Source organism: Python bivittatus, unplaced genomic scaffold (genome assembly GCF_059951505.1).
Source record: "Python bivittatus isolate LINGU-HERP-01145 unplaced genomic scaffold, Pbiv_v1 ctg000700_np1212, whole genome shotgun sequence".
Lineage (NCBI taxonomy): Eukaryota > Metazoa > Chordata > Lepidosauria > Squamata > Pythonidae > Python > Python bivittatus.
In genome coordinates this window covers 41,365,663-41,377,427 of record NW_028277098.1, presented here as the reverse complement: position 1 = coordinate 41,377,427, position 11,765 = coordinate 41,365,663, and the positions used below count along the sequence as shown (strand labels likewise).

Here is an 11,765-nt window from a genome sequence, read left to right as displayed (position 1 = left end):
GGCTTATTTTCTTGCAATATATACGAAAGTATCAAACTATAAAACAAAACATCCCAGTGATATTTTTATATAAGAGATGCCTTTATTCTGGTTGTTAAATTGAAGTGCTACAGGCTGAGTTGCTTTTATTCCATAGTAGGAGAATAAAAAATCTTCTCTGTTGTCATGAATTGCAGTTACCTGAAAGAAACTGGGATCCATAGCTTGAAAGTGAATTTGATCAAAAGACAGAGGGTTTGTCTGGAATCAGGGACAACCAATTTTCAAATGTCAGACTCTTCCAGGATGGCTTTAGGCCATCTATTGATATGGTCAACTATCAATAAAGTATATCTATCTATCTTTAGGCCATCTACTCTTTTTCAACTTTGGTTCTTCGTACAAAAAAATGGAAAAAATAAAGAATCATCATTCAGGGAGGTTGCAAAAGTAGATAAGTGCAATCCAGCTCAATAAAAGCAGCAGGAGTTTTGCCATTGATGGCATGAACATGGATTGCATGCATTTAAAGTACTCTGAAAATAGTGTAAAGCAATTGTCGAGGAAAGATCATGTGACTGAGCTCATGATGACTTCTAAAATAATTCTATGTATGTCTACCCAAAGAAGGAGACTCACTGATGTTAATGTATCTTGCTTCTGGATAAGTGTGTATAGACTTACAGGTGGGCAACCCATGGCTGGTAGCTACTGAGGTCCCCAGTACCCTAATCCATCACTGGAAGTTAGTGGCAAAGTGGCTGGTTTTAACTGTACTCAGAAGGTCCCCTCCCTAGTTTTGGGCAGAGTAAAAGTGAGGGAAGTACTTTCAGACTTGCAAGATTCTGTTAATGTAACCTTACAATAAATATAGAGCTACTATTCATTATCATGCTTCTTGTACGGACTACCTTGAAGGACTAACATCAGTCTTGCAAATCTGAAAGTACTCCTCCCATCCCTTATTTTTACTATCACAAAAACTAGGGAGCGGCCCTTCTGAGATGCCTTCTCCACCCCCATCCCTCCTTCAGACTCAAATTTCATTTATCAGACCGTTGTCTAGGCTGCGACTCTTCCTGTTTCCAAAGGTCATTCCTACATACCATTACATTGATGAGGATCCTATGTACAAGGGAAGAATTACATGAAACTACTAAACATTTATTTTTGCTTGCTACCAATGTTAGAACTGGAAGCTGAAAACATACAACACTTACACAACACCCCTCTTGAGGCAATTCATGAAGAGCTTTCCACAGATGTACAGATTTAATAATTATAGCTGTTCTTTTTTTGGTCTTGTTTAGTACTTTAATCTCTGTAATTAAAGCATCTTGCTGCCACAGTGATAAGCACCACAGAAATATGCACTATTTAATCAAACTAGTGATTAACACTCCAAATAATGGATCAAGAAGCAGACAGAGGACCTTTCTGTTACTTGAAAAAGTTACTTGTCTCTCAAATTCAGTGTGAAAGAAGCCCAGAATGTGTATGATTTTCAATATATATTCTAGTTACAGGGAGACAGGTCTCATTGAACAAACAAGATGGTACCACCAAGAGAAATTTACTGGTTTTGAAGACACTCATAAGCATAGCTAGGATAGACTTTCCTGGATCAGTGTATAGATGCTATTATTCCTCTAGTCCATGTAATGGCAGATTGGCAGATTCCTGGTTGTATGGATATTGGTAGCTGGTGGTCACTGTTGCTGGCATAGTAGAAGGCAGGCCAGGAGAGCATAGTATGTGAACTCCAGGAGACACCCAGAGAAGCCATTTCTTTAAAAAGCCATTGGAGGCAAAATAAATATATCATTTCAAAGAAAACATTGCAAAGAAACCACAACCCAAATGATTCTTTTGAAGTCACACTGGTTGCTACAATAACAACCTATTGCAATAGCTGAGGTTTGAGGGGATGTGTCTTTTATTGTCCTCAGTAAAATCACCTCCCTATCAAAAAATATGTGTATATTTGTCAAGTTCATTTGTAATGCCCTACGTACATGGCTTTTCTCCAGTTTAAGGTAAGTTACTAATCTGGGTAGGGACTACATGGCAAATATAAAGTAGTTCAATAAAGATGGTCTTGCACTAAGATGGGCTGATGTGTCATTGCTAATGTGTAATTCTACTGCATCTGGGGAAAAACAACTTGATTAAAACTTCTGAACCTCATTTGGTATCCATGGTGACAAAAGATGTACACATAAAATAATCTTGAAATTCTTTCTTAGACTTAACATTCTTCAGGATTGCAGCATCCTGAGGAGGGTCTAGCATGGTGGCAGACATCTTGCAACCACAAATCCAGGATGAACACATGACCAGGGACATCAGCACAAATTTAGGGAGGCTGAGTTTAGATAGCTAAAGGAGAGGCCATATTACAGGGAGACAATGTACATGGTCTCCCAAGGGATGTAATCCGGGAACATAGTGAAATCTGTAAACAATGTAATAGCACTTTGAAGGGTGACAAACAGGGCTGACCCTTCTCATGGTAGAATTAAAAGACGAGAAGCTAAGCAGAACATCAAAAGAAACCCAGAAGGCTGTCAGTGTGAGGGACTGGTGGGAACAATTCTACAAGCACATTAAAGCATCAATTATACATGTATTTACTGTAGCAGGCTCAGATGTGAAGTAGCTTGTAAAGAAACTGCCATGATTAGCCTGCCTTACTTCTTGGCTAATGTAGGGAGGTAGGACGAACCCCTGACTTCTCAAACCTACTGCTTCCTTTTCTTGACTTTTGATAATGTTTGGGTATGGCAATTATCATTTCTTGCCTCTGTTTTTAAATGAAAAGCAGGGTCAAGCCATTGTTGTAGACCTCTTCCTATGCAACAGCAAACTCTAGTATAGGTAAGAGGTTGTAATAGAATCACCTGAGTAAGGGAGCAGGTTCTAAAGTACCAAGGGATGAATTCCATTGTAAATTAGTTAGGCTTGCTTTTAGTGACTTGTTATAAATTTTATACAACCTCTGGAAGTAAAAGGATTAGAGACAATCTTAATTTTTTCTTAATTTCCTAAGATCAGAGATACGTTTACTTACAAATCCTCTGTTTTCAACAGAACCCATTCCCAAGTAAATGTGTATAGGTGAGCAGTATGTAAGTATAGAAGATGTTGGATTTAAAGATTGAAAATTTAAGTATAATTACTTTTAAATGGTTCTGACTTAGATGAATGGGAAACGCAATACAACTTCATCTTACATGTTTTTCTCAGAATTAAGTCTCACCAAGGTCAGGGAGACTTGTTCTCAGACAATTCCTACAGGCATTTATAGCGCAGAGTAGTTATTTCAAATGCAATTATGCAGAAGCAGTCACAAGAGAAATGACATCTGCATGAAACAATTACATATGCAGCAGAATTATTTTTCACATACCAATCCATTTGGGGGGGGGAAGGTATTTTTGTCAGCACAGACGGAAGTAACCCAAGGATATTCTACCATAGAATCATGTTTAAAGCAACTGCTAAATTATGTTTGAACATATTATTTATAATATTATTTAACAAACATGAATAACTCCTGGCTCTACTTAACTTTTCTGCCTCTGATCCCAATTAAAAAAATAAACAAATTAATAATCCTGAATTATCAACTAGATTTGTCACAAATGCATATTAGGATTAGCAAATTCTGTTTAGCTCTTCCAGGATGAAACTGTTCAGTTACCCATAAAGTATCTAAATAAATAACAAATTTCTTCAAGCACTAATTCAGGATACCCACTGATCTAGAGTTATCATACTTCTGACACAGCTCTCTTGAGAAGTCTATAGCACTGGGAAAGGTGGAGGGAAAGAGAAGACCAGCTATAGATGAACCCAATTACAGTGACAATTGGTGCACCATTGGACAACCTGAAGGACCAGGTTACGGACAGATCCTCCTGGAAAAAAAATCTATATATATGGTCACTCACTCAATACCAACTTGATGGCACATAATAAATCAATCAGTCAATTGATCTAAAATAACATATATTCTTCATACAAAACAATTCAATGCATTGGCTGCTATGGGTCTTCCGGGCTGTGTGGCCGTGTTCTGGAAATTTTGTTTCCTAACGTTTCGCCAGCACCTGTGACCGGCATCTTCAGAGTGCAGGAGCACAGACAGGAGCAGTTCTCTCTGTGCCCCTGCACTCTGTGCTCCTGCACTCTGAAGATGCCGGTCACAGGTGCTGGTGAAATGTTAGGAAGCAAAACTTCCAGAACACGGCCACACAGCCCGGAAGACCCACACCAGCCATCGTATGCCAGCCGTGAAAGCCTTTGACAATACAAATTCAATGCAAGTTTACTCAAAAATAAAATACAGTGTTTTCTTCCATAAATGTGCTTAGTTTAGCAGTCTTATAGTGCAGTTATGTGCCTGGATATGTAGATGTTAGTTCCTTGAATTCTATATGACATACTTAAATACATACATACATACATGGACAGGATTGCTCCATTGATTGTTTAATTTAGCCATTATCCTCTGGCACAGCAGGATGTTATGAAGTTGAAGATTGCAGATTTAGTCCGAAAACACATCACAACAGCAACAAAATCATTTTATATATGCTTTAAAATGAGAAATGTAATAGCTGTATTCTTTTCAGAAATACTTTCAATGGGACTGATGAGTAAACCTATGAATTTAGAGTACAGTAACACTTTTGATCTAATTAAGGGAAACCTCTTTGTTTTGCTTAAGGAAAATGTAATACATCAGGACTGAGCTCTACATTTCACTTAGTCCAGGAAGTAGCCAGCATGAGATGCTATCCAAGCCCCTTTGAGAAGGTTTCTTAGCTTTCTTCTATCTGTGCATTCAATCTTCCTACACCTCCTTAATATCTCCATTTCACACATGCAAAAAAATAATAATAATAAAACTGCAAAACAGACTGTAATTCTATATCTACACAGAAATAAGTCCCATGGAGATTGATTGATTTGCAGAATTTAATACCACATTTTCTGCCCAAGCTCAAAGAAGTATACATAGTCCTAATTTCATCCTCACAATAACTCTATAAGTTACTTTGGGCTTGAAAGGGGAACGGTAGAACTCTATTCAGGTGTTTCATAAAGGATAAAAATGAATCCATTAGTGTAGGGTTTGAATTGTACCTACAATAAAATTGTACATATAAAGAGTTCTTTAACTGAAGAACATTGTCACTAAACATGGGGATGTCTTTGTAGATTAGATGTTAGCAGCACAACTTTGGAAGGGCTTATGTGGTGGTAAGTTCCTTTTTTTTTCTGGTAACTTCTGAAGAAGACTATAGTATCTGTTAGTTTAATGGCTCAGTAGAAAATGAAGCTACACCTTCTCAGTGTTACCTGAATGTTCCACCTAGTCCACATCCACATTGAATAGGCAACATCTTAAAGACACTTCTAAATTTCAACTCTCATCAGCCCTGGCCAGTACAGCTAAGAGTGAGAGATAATGGAAGATGCAGTCCAACAGCCTCTGGAGGGCCATATATTAACCACCTGTGCTATTTATGTATGTATGTGGTGGTGGTGGGGGACTAAAGAATAAAATGTACAACTAATTCAATATTTATTCTTCTTTGAGGAAAAAAAATATATTTTGAAGAGTAGGAGATACATTTTGCATTTGTGAATCAATTGCACTATCAGTAATTGCAGATTGGTGTGACATGGCTTTCTTACTGTATAATGAAAGTCTGAATCTTAAGTTTCTTCAAGGCAATGCAAGTAAGTGTTATTCCCAAGTGCCAGATTCAAGTTCTGTTTGAAGAAACAATCCTTACTAAGTCTTCTTTTATTTTGTCTTAATGCTCATAGAATTCTGCTTTTTTCATTTTATTCTATTTATTTAAAAGATTTGTATGGCTGCCCATCTTAAACAACTCTGGGCAGCTCACAACAGCAGTAAAACCTATAAAACATAACCATAAAACAATCAAACATTAAAACAATCAAACAAAAACAAAAAATGGCTGGTGTGGGTCTTCCGGGCTGTGTGGCCGTGGTCTTGAAGTCTTGTTTCCTAACGTTTCGCCAGCACCTGTTTCGCCAGATCTGGGGTGTGTGTGTGTGTGTGTGGGGGGGCATATTTGATATTCTGCCCTATATCAAAGGGGTCACAGACCGCTTGGGAAAACTGATGGAAAAACACAATTTCCAAACAATCTTCAGACCCACCAGAAAAGTACAAGAAGTGCTAAAATCAGCAAAAGACAAAAGGGATCCCCTCACCGCTGCAGGAGTATACCGCATACCATGCAGTTGCGGACAAGTATACATCGGGACCACAAAACGCAGCATCCATACCAGGATAAAAGAACACGAAAGACACTGCAGACTACAGCAACCAGAAAAATCTGCAGTAGCTGAACATGCTCTCAAGCACACTGGACACAAAATCCTATTTGAAAACACAGAGATACTGGACAACACCAACAGCCACTATACCAGGCTATACCGGGAAGCCATTGAGATTCACAAACACCAGCACAGTTTCAATAAAAAAGAGGAGAGTCTAAAAATCAACAAAACCTGGCTACCAATCCTGAAAAATACAGCCTGCAAAAGGTCAATGAACTCAGCTCAACCACCAGGACATGTGAACAGTTCACACAATGAACTTGCTAATCACCCCCAGCAGCCCCTCGTTAACAATTCAGTAGAAGAAAAACCCCTGCCTAATCCCCAGGAAAATACACACAGGTGCTGACTCCAAAACAAGCATCCACTCAGTAACCCAACCCCCCACCCCCCCAGATCTCTATAAATACCCACAGAAGGGTCACTTCACCCTGGGCACAGAGAGAACTGCTCCTGTCTGTGCTCCTGCACTCTGAAGATGCCGGTCACAGGTGCTGGCGAAACGTTAGGAAACAAGACTTCAAGACCACGGCCACACAGCCCGGAAGACCCACACCAGCCATCGTATGCCGGCCGTGAAAGCCTTCAACAATACAAAAAACCAAAAACCTGCACCTTAATCATCCCCTTAGGAGGCCCCGCAGCAAACTCCAATTACCCTCATTCCATTCTTTATATTCTATTCTATCTTACCCCAATGCCTCGGTAAAAGCCAGGTCTTGATGGCCTCCTAAAAGGCCAGGGGGTGTTCCATAAGGTAGGGGTAGCCATGGAAAAGGCATGCTTCTGAGGTCCCACCAGGTGGCAGGATTTCAGGGAAGGGATCTGTAGTGTGCTTACCCTACCCAATCTAGTAGAATAGGCAGATATTTGTAGGGAGAGGCGGTCTGGCAAATAATCAGGTCCTGCACCATTTAGGGTTTTAAAGGGGATAACCAGCACCTTTAATTGCACCCGGAAGGAAACTAGGAGCCAGTGCAGCTTGCGCAATAGAAATGTAACATGGGCAAACCTATGAACACCCAATATTGTGTATGCTGCTGCATTCTGAACCAGTTGTAACTTCTGAGTGGTCTTCCAGGGCAGCCCCATGTAAAGCACATTGCAGTAATCCAAACAGGAAGTCACTAAGGTGTAAGTAACTGTGAGCAAGGCCTCCCAGTCCAGGAAAGGGCGCAATTGATACACAAGATGGATCTATGCAAAGGCCCCTCTAGCCATGACTGCTACCTGCTCATCCAGCAGGAGCTGTGAGTCCAGGAGGACCCCCAAATTGCGCACCAGCTCAGTCTGGGGGAGTGCAACCCTGTCCAGAGTCAAAGATGACAAGTCACCAGACCTTGGGGGGCTGAAAACCAGAGCCACTCCATCTTGCCAGGGTTGAGCTGAAGTCGATTCCTCCCCATCCAGACCCTCATAGCCTCTAGACACTTGGAGAGCACAACACCATCACCTGCCTGGCCAGGGGCAGAGATGTATAGCTGAGTATCACCAGCATACTTATGATACCATATTTCATACGGTCAGATGACCTCACCCAGCGGTTTCATACAGATGTTAAAGAGGGGAGGGGAGAGACCCTGGCCCTGAGGTACCCCATGCTACAGGGGCCTAGGGCTTGACCTCTCCTCATCTACCAACACCGACTGGAACTGGTCATGGAGAAAGGCGAACCAGTGCAAAACATGCCTCCCACTCCCAAGCTCCGGAGCCAGTCCAGAAGGATACCATTTTTTTCCCATATAACTTTATTAGATTTTTAAGTTAAAAAGATAAAAACTAACAAGAACTAATAATTAAGATAGAAAGTAGGAAAAAGAAAAAGGTAAAGAATGAAAAAGAAAACAAGGTCAAAAGAAAGAAAAAGAAATACAAAAGAAAAATGACTTATGACTTTCCTTTACAACAGATGTAAGTACAGAAGGATACCATGGCTGATGGTATCGAAAGCCACCAAGAAATCCAGGAGAACCAGCACAGTTGCACCACCCCTGTCCCAAGTCCTCCAAAGGTCATCAGCAAGTGAGACCAATGCCATCTTAGTGCTATACCCCAGCCTGAATCCAGACTGAAAAGGGTCCAGATAATCGGCTTCATCCAGGTCCCTCTGAAGCTGCATGCCAACCACCTTCTCAACAACTTTCCCCCAAAAGGGAAGATGGAGACTGGACGAAAGCTGTCTAACATGGCTAGGTCCAAGGATGGCCTCTTGAGAAGGGGGTGCACCACTGCCTCCTTCAAGGCAGGCAGTGCCACCCCTCCCACAAAGAAGCATTAATCACCATGTGGACCCAGCCACATACCACCTCCTGCGAGGTCTTAACCAACAAGGAGGGGCATGGGTCCAGAACACAGGTGGCCAAGCTTACAGCCACAAGGACCCTGTCCACTTCCTCAAGATCAACCAGCTCAAACTCCTCCCAGATAACAGGGCTCAGACAAGTCTCAGTCACTTCCAAAGGATCTGCCCAGCCAGAGTTCAACTCCAAGTGAAGTTGAGTGACTTTATCTGACAGATGCTGAGAATATTTCTCACAGCAGCCTTGCAGAAGCTGCCCCAGCTCCTCCTTACCCAGGAAGGGCCTGGTCACCTGAAACAGGGCTGCTGGACGGCTACCTGTAGATGCAATAAGGGTAGAGAAGTAAGTACACTTCGCCACCTTTATCGCCACAAGGTAAGTCCTGATATGGGCCCTTACCTGTGCTTGGTTGGCTTTACTCTTTGTCTTCCTCCAGCGGCATTCTAGGTATCTCTTGGGTTGCTTCATCTCTTGGAGCCGCTCAGTAAACCATGGTGCTATATGAGATCCATGTGTACAGAGAGTCCGCACAGGTACAGTTTGGTCCAGTGCCCCCATCACCTTCTCATTCCAAGCAGCAAGAAGGCACTGGCCGAATTGCATGCCAGAGCTTCGGGAAAGCTCCAAGTTCCCTCTGAAACCGCATTGAATCCATCAAGCCCCTGGGGTGGGCCAATCTAATATGCCCCACCTTCCTGCAGTGAGGGGCAGCTGCTGAGAACTCTATATGGCCAACAGGGAGTGGTCTGTCCATGGCAGGGGACTGATGTTAATGTCCTCCAAATCCAGGTCACTATGCCAATGCCCCAAGGCAAACACCAGATCCACTGAGTCACCATGTGAGTCGGGCCATGAATAAGTTGAACCAGGTCCATGGCTGCCATGGTGGCCATGAGCTCCTATGCTGCGTCAGACCCAGGCCCAGAGATTGCAGGTTTAAATCATAAGCCTGGGGAACTCCACCGTCAGCTCAGACAGAGAGTCCAGGAGAACAGGCAGGGATGCAGCTAGACTGCAGGGAGGAAGGTAAGTGAGCAGCAATCCCCACTGATACCTATGGGCCAGCCTCACAAAGAGGGTTTCACATCCAGTGATGTCTGGGGCAAGGTCCCTGGAGGCCACCAGAGACTCACAAATAACAACTGCCACACCCATACCCCAGCCCTGGAGTCGCAGCTGATGCCATATTTGAAACCCGGGAGGGCAAATTTCAGAGAGTGGAACCCTACTTCATTGCCCAACCAGGTCTCAATTATACAAGCCAGGTTGGCTCTCTCATCCACAATCAGATCATGGATGAGGTGAGCTTTATAGCAGGTCGACCTGGCATTACACAGCAGCAGCTGGAGATCAGAGCCACCAAAGCTAGAGAAACCAGGTCCTGGGACTGAGCACAGCGGGCCAGAACATGGTTCCAGTGTTAAACACCGGGGCTGCCCTTCCCGAGAGCAGTCCTCCCCCTGTCTCCCACTGTACCTCCCCATGCCCATTACCACTGCAGTGCCCTCCCCTACCATCTCCCCTCTCTCCCTATCTGGGTCCCCTCCCCCCAGCCTCCCATCCCCAAAGCACTGGGAGCCATCCATATCCAACCTAAACAATCTAGGCAGACAGGCTCTGCTCAGGTTCCGGCGCTTCTGTAACACACTCAGCACCTCCACCCAAGCAGGTTCTCCATCCAAACGCCTCTCCCAAACTTTCCCTTCACACAACTTTCCAGCGACCAAAACCAAACCTTCCTCTTTCACTCCCTGCCTCCCCATCCCTCCACTCTCACCCAGGCAGCAGAGAAGCCACACACCCCGAAAGGGGGTAATGTCTAGTGTAGCTTAGTAGTCCCAGGAGACATTGCAGGAGACAGGAAGAGGCAAGATTTAGAAAAGTGGGGAAGGAGATAAAATGGAGGACTGGCAGACTGCTATGTCTCAAAGTATTGTGTAACAAAAGGATTTTCAGTTTCCAACTTTCCCAGAAGTCTATTAAGAATCCCCCCACAAGAACACATCACATTACACCATTCTTTCATCTGATGCCCAGAAAAGGAGATCATCTGATAAAGATAAGCAGATGGGAAATTAATTTTTTTCCAGTTTCACCAAGATGTTACCTGAAATATAGTATGGTTGATAGCTGCATCTATGCACTGAAAAAAACAACTGAAATTCTTACTGTTAAGAATAAAAATTTCATATACAGATCTAACTGTAGCATTGTGGTGCAGTTCTACCAGATTGCTCAACTCTGTAGAAGGCAAGTAAACAATCAAGGCAAAAGGATCCTCAACCCAATCCTCAAGCCACATCCACAGGATGGAATTAATGGATATAAATTCTGGATTTATATCCAGAATGGATATAAATATGGATCTAAAATCTATCTCCTTGGGATCTTCAAAAGCAGTCCAAATTTAAGAGGAAAATCCCAATGTAATGACAATTTTCTATTCTAGGAAGAGTCTCCATTTAAGATACTTGAATGGTGACAGCCGGAACAATGTTACATCCATGGGTACTTGACACATAGGTCTGCTGTACACAATACTGCAGCACTATGAAACTAATTTCATATCTCTGACTGAAGAAATTTGCTTTCTTCAAGTATTCACCTAGAGTGTATATTCATTTATTTTGTTCTTCATTTGATGTGTTATGCATATTTGATTATTGTCACCTAAACAAAAACATTCATAATACAGAGTAAATAGCAGACTTCAACCTAGAGTAATTAAAGAGTTGTCACAAGGCAATTAATTGCAGAAAGGCTAGATTACTTATAGGCTCCATTCATCTGAGTGGACTAAAAGGGAAAATTACTTGGAAAGTTAATGTCTGTAAGGAAAGTTACCACAGAGATGATAAGGATTTATGAAAAGCCATTCATAGCACTACAGAACATGGCTCTGTAAACTTGAAACTTTGCATTTTAGAAGCAGCATTTTTTTTTTCTAATTCCATTTTAAGCAACAACTATGGCACCTGGGCTGCTTACCTATCTTAGGAGAAAGAGAAATAGATTTAAATTATGTGATCACATTGCACAGAATCCTTAATGCAGTGTTGTCCAAATTTGGCCACTTTAAGATGAGCGGACTTCAACTCCCAG

General features: G+C 42.3%; 1 pseudogene; it reads right to left on the bottom strand.

The window, feature by feature from the left end:
• Positions 1 to 8,263: 8,263 nt before the first annotated feature.
• On the bottom strand, positions 8,264 to 10,147 carry LOC148214181 (uncharacterized; annotated as a pseudogene).
• Between the last annotated feature and the right edge of the window lie 1,618 nt (positions 10,148 to 11,765).